This window comes from Canis lupus, chromosome 1 (assembly GCF_011100685.1).
Source record: "Canis lupus familiaris isolate Mischka breed German Shepherd chromosome 1, alternate assembly UU_Cfam_GSD_1.0, whole genome shotgun sequence".
NCBI classification, from domain to species: Eukaryota; Metazoa; Chordata; class Mammalia; order Carnivora; family Canidae; genus Canis; species Canis lupus.
The window spans coordinates 40,505,656-40,511,774 of record NC_049222.1 but is presented as its reverse complement, the minus strand read 5'-3'; positions in this window follow the sequence as shown (position 1 = coordinate 40,511,774).

Genomic DNA, 6,119 nt, shown 5'->3' with positions numbered 1-6,119 from the left:
ATATTGAGGGTGTGACGACTGGTCCTGTGGGGGCTTTATGTAGTGTTATTCCTCTCTTGGGAGTGAGGAGGCCGGAATCCACCTTTGCTAGGGGAGGCGGGGAGGCCCAAGGCGAGGACATGCCTTTGCTAGATGTTCAGCTGTCTGTTCCCAAGGACACAGGCTGCTTGTCTGTTTGCTAGACTTTTGAAATCCTCATTACAGAACCACAAAGCAATCTCATTAAAGCCATTCTTCTTGTGTAAACCTGCAGCAGAATCCTCGATTGCTCAAATCTGAGAAGCCTGGTTCTGTACCGTGTGTTTGCTGGTGGAGTTTTCCCAGAAGCCTTGCGAAGGCAGTTTGAGGCAGAACTGCAGAAAAGGCGGGGGCTAAGGGGGTTGGAGCAAGAGAAGCCACTCACGTCAGCATTGTTCCAGATAAGACGAATCCCAGCCCCCTGGATTTTACCTAGAACTCACGTGGGAAACAAAGCCAACTGCCAGCCGGCACAGGTTCAGCTCCCTGTGTCTGGGTGAACAGTCCTGTGGGGAGAGAGCATGGCTGGGGGGAGGCAAAGGGACATAAAGGAATGGGTGATGGGGGAGGAGGCTCTGGTTGCTGGAACAACTACTTGAAATCCCAAATCCCACCGTGAGGGAATGCATAGAGCCAGGACCAGCTACCTAACTTGTGGGGCCCTGTGCAAAATTAAAATGCAGGGCTCTTCCTTCAAAAGTGATCAAGAATTTCCAGACAGTTGATATCACAGAATGCAACCAAGCCTGGGCTCCTTCTAAGTGGGGATGCCCGATGGGGCTGCCTACTGCCCATGATGTTGCCCTGTGTGGAGTTACCAAGAAGGCAAGCAAGAGAACATTTTCCATACCAGAGTGTCAGAGCCCAAAATCAGACGAACACGCTTTATAGAAAGGCCACATGTGTCCCAGGCAGGTGCTGGTCCCGTGGGCCTCTCCCGCAGGGCCTGACCACTGCAACCTCCTGAGGGCCCAGTGGGCCTTCCTTGATTTTCTCTGCCCACCTCTGCTGCAAGGGGCTCGAGAGGAGAAGTCAAGGGTCTTGAGCAAACCACATCCTGGACCAGCTATGTCCAAATGAGGACAAGAGGTCAGTAGGGGTAGGCCTAACTGGGCAGCAAGTATCCTGGTTCGTATTAGGCAAGGCTCTCTGGTTACAAGCATGGCTCACAAACCAAATGGCAGGAGGCCTGAGGTGGAAGCAGCTGTGGCGTTGGCTGGAATTAGGGGCTTGGACTCTCTGTCAGGACTCTTTTCCATTCTCTTCTGCACGTTGGGGTTATTCTCTCCTCTTGAGGTTTCCTCTACACAGTGAGAGCCACTCTGTTGGCAGACTTGGGTACATATCCTTCCAGCTAAAGGACTTTTGGCCTCAGAGAAATCCGAGGAAGAATCAGTTGGCCTGGTTTGGGTCATGCGCCTGCCCCTGGACCAATCACTGAGGTGTTATATTGGGTGCAGCTGAGTCTCATGCCCCCTCCCCCGCCCTTTGGCTCCGATGAGGGCACATACTGGGATTGTCAGCTTCTGCCGAAACCCATATGGTTGGTGGGCATTGGGAGGTTTAAGGGAATGCCAAGCAGTTCCCTCAGAAGTAAGAAGTGGGGCCTGTGTCCCGGCAGACAAAATGAATGCCCGCAACAATATTCAAGTGTGGACACTGGGCCAGGGGTTAGGATGGCCCCACCCTCCTCCACCTTCAGCTCTGGTCCTGCCTGAGAAAGGAGCTGCTGTGTTTATTCTCTTTTTCAGTCAGGAGAAACTATGCATCTGCCCATTCACAACACAGCTCTCTGTGGTTGGAAGTTGGAGGGCCTGCTGCTACAGAGTCTGAGCTATCATTGGGTTCATCTTGCCAGGCCTGGATTGCGGCCAGATGAGCACTTAGGTGGGAAACTGCCAAAACCCCTGCAGAGGAGGAAGTGGCTCTTCAGAGTCAAAAGGTGATCTTGTTCTCTTTGACTCACTTCTGAACTGATGCCCTCTCGAACTCAGGAAGCTCTCAGAATCAGAGCACCTCACCTCAGCTGCTGGCAGCCGAGCTGAAAATGAGGGACTGATGGCCTGACCCAGCTTGTAATTACTTTGCTCTGAGTTCCTGGGGAAACAGTGTCTCCTTTCTGTCCTTATGGAGGAATGACGCACCTATCCCAATGCCCAGGAACAGGAAATGTGCTGGATAAATAAGCAGAAAGGCAAATGGGTACAGTGCTCAGAAACCAGGTGGATGCCATTCATACTGACTAGCTGACTGACAGTGACTGGCTGACTCACTGACACTGACAGACACTGGCTGACTAACACTGGGTGACACTGACTGACACTGATTGACAGACATTGAGTGATTGACACACTGACACTGAATTACTGACAGACACTGACTGGCTGACACTGCTTGGTTGACAAGGTTAAAAATGTGGTTCACACCTGTAGCTTTGGGGAGCGATTACTCAAATAGGGTTAGCAAATCATCATAGTTTTGACTTTATCTGAAGTCAAACTTACTCCTGAAAATAGTGTTTACGTGACTAGAACAAGCCATGTTAAGCCTCCAAAGATCAGTCTCACCAATGCCATTCTTGATGAGGTAGTTTACAGAGGCATCTTTCCCCCAAAGGAAGGATAAGAAGCACAGGATAGAGATGAGGTCCTTCTCTTTGCACCAGTGATTTTTTCCCAATCTGGCCCCTTTTCCTTTCTCTGAGACTGTCTTTAGCTCTCATTTTCTCAAAGCCCCTTCTTCATACAGAATCACCTACTTAGTGGTCCTTTGGGTTCCATGTTTCACCTGATTGTATGTAACTCCTTTCCTCTCCCTTCCTCTGTGATGTCCTGCCCCCATCAGTGCCCTCAGATCTCCCCAGGCTTCAAAGCCCTTCTCTTCCCCCTTCTTCCACAAAGTTTGCCCAGGCCATTCCAGCACCTGTGAACCATCCTTCGCAGATTCGTCACTGCTATACTTTCTGGGGCTGAACATTTCCAATTGCTCCAAAGCACCCTTGCAATGTTTTTGCTCTGAATGGTTATTTGTTGCTCTTTTTTTTTTTTTTTTTAACTCTTTCCTTGTTTTTAGGCTTGCACTTAAGACCATGCACATTCGGAGGGTTGGGACTATGTTTTTAACCTTGTCTTTCCATCAGCCTTGAAGTCCAGTCAGTCAGGACCAGTGAGGTTATGTTACTGAAACCAAACAGTGCCGAATCCCAATAGCTAGGAGCCCAGAGTTGTGCTGTATTGTACTCCATGTCCACCGTAGGTTAGCTGGGGCTGTGCACAGAGACCCAGGCTGAAGGAGGATCTGTCTCCGGCTTCCAAATGGGCTGAAGAAGAGAACATTTTCAACTGTGCGCTGATTCTTAAAGCTTCCAAGCAGATATGGCATGGCAACACCTAACTGCACAGGATAGGAAAATGCAATCCTCCTGTGCGTCTACGTGGTAGGCATCTTTGGAAAATAGTACCATGATCATTTGCCTGTGGTGGGCAACAGAGAAATATTTATTGATTGAAAGCCTTGAGGGGAAAAAATGAGTTAAATGAAGCATGGTACATCCATTTAATGGAATACTACAAGCCATAAAATGATATTGTCAGAGGATGCTAATGACATAGAAAATGTTGAGCATATATCAATTCATCATCAGGAATGCAAATCAAAATCATGATGAGATACCACCTTACATCTATCAGAGTGGTTAAAATTAACAACACAGGAAACAACAGGTGTTGGCCAGGATGCAGAGCAAGGGGAACCATCTCACACTGTTGGTGGGAATGCACACTGGTGCAGCCATTCTGGAAGACAGTATGGAGGATCCTCAAAAAGTTAAACATAGAACTACTCTATGATCCAGCAAATTGCACTACTAGGTATATATCCAAAGGATACAAAAATACAGATTTGAAGCACCCTGATGTTTATAGCAGCATTATCAACAATAGCCAAACAATGGAATGGGAAGAGCCCAAATGCCCATCAACTGATAAATGGATAAAGAAGATGTGAGATTATATATCTCAAAAAGTTGCCCAGGCCATTCCAGCACCTGGAATGTGGGGATTTCATATATATATTTCATATATATATATATAATCCTCACAGGCTGGAGTCTGGATAGCATGGGGCTGATGCCTAATATATATATATATATATATATGTATATATATATGTAAATAATATGTATATATCACTCAGCCATCAAAAAGAATGAAATCTTGCTATTTATAATGACATGGTTGGAGCTAGAATGTATTGTTATGTGAGAAAAGTCAGTCAGAGAAAGACAATAAACCAAATGATTTCACTCATATGTGGAATTTAAGAAAAAAAATAGATGAACATATGGGAAGGGGGAAAAAAGAGAAGGGGAGGAAACAAACCATAAGAGACTCTTTTTTTTTTTTTTTTTTTTAGAGACTCTTAACAGAGAACAAAGGGAGGGTTGCCAGAGGGAGGTGGGTGGGGGATGGGCTAGATGAGTGATGGGCATTAAGGAGGGCACTTGTTATGATGAGTACTGGGTGTTATATGTAAGAGATGAATCACTAAATTCTACATCTAAAACCAGTTTTATCATACATGTTAACTAATTAGAATTTAAATAAAAACTTAAAATGAATAAATAAATCAGAGATGTTTACCTTTATGTTCTATGACAAAGGTAGACTTCTAAGAATACCATTTATCTCAGTAAGATTAACTGAAGTTCAAAAAAAAAAAAAAAAGAAAATGCTGAGCATAGATTATGAAGAATAAAAGTAGATTGTAAAACAGAATTCATACTTCTCTTTTGTTAAAAATACATATTCTTTTTTTTGTTTATTATTTATGATAGTCACACAGAGAGAGAGAGAGAGAGAGAGAGGCAGAGACACAGGCAGAGGGAGAAGCAGGCTCCATGCACCGGGAGCCCGACGTGGGATTCGATCCTGGGTCTCCAGGATCGCGCCCTGGGCCAAAAGCAGGCGCTAAACCGCTGCGCCACCCAGGGATCCCAAAAATACATATTCTATTTATAGAAAATAAATTCTCTAAAGATCAACAGAGTCTATCTGGGTGGTGGGATTATGATTACAGGTGACTCTCTCCTCCTTTCGGTCTTTATATATTTTTCTAAATCTTCTATAGTCAATAGCTTTCATAACAAGAAAAAAATTCCTTGCTACACACCACTGCCTTTTAAAAAATGCTAAACTATACACTCATTATAAAAAATTCAGAAGATTCAGGCACCTTGAATTGACATGTGATAACACCGAAGGTCCTTCTGGACCTCTTTCCATACACGCATGCATATTTAATTGAAAGAGAATCCTCAGGGCACCCGGGTGGCTCAATGGTTGAGCGTCTGCCTTTGGCTCAGGTCATGATCCTGGGATCGAGTCCCGCATTAGGCTCCCTGCTTAGTGGGGAGCCTGTTGCTCCCTCTGCCTGTGTCTCTGCCTCTCTCTTTGTGTCTCTCATGAATAGATAAAATCTAAAAAAAAAAAAAAAAAAAGAAAGAAAGAAAGAAAGAAAGAAAGAAAGAAAGAAAGAAAGAAAGAAAGAAAGGAAGGAAGAAGAAAGAGAATCCTCACAGGCCGGAGTCTGGATAGCACTGGGCTGATGCCAGTGACATGACAGTCCAGGTGAGCATAATGCTGGTCCCATGGCCAGAAAATCCTGTGCAGGCCCTGGTTCCTGGGAGGGTTGAAGGACCCTGGGAGGTATCCCCCCAACACCCCAAAGCTCTATGTCTGCCCACTGCTGTGTCTGCTTTGTGGGAGACCCATCACCTGGTGGCACCCGAGGTCACAGACACATACTTTGGGGATCATGATGCCATAGGAAAGGAGGCAGCCCTCGTTGTGGAGAATCTGGCCCTGGAGCGTCAGGGCCTTATGGCTTGGGAGAGGAGGAAGATGGACATTTCCTCATTCTCTGTTTGTGTTCTTTGAGTTGATTCAGCTCCAGGGAATTTTTTTGGCCAAGTTCAAAATAACTCTTCATGATCTGTTCAGTGCAAATGCAGTTGATTTATGGTGTTGCTGACCTTTGATTCATTGGCAAAGCACTGCCTGGGGCCCTGGGGAGCTGTTCCTTTGCTTGTTTACCCAGGGTGA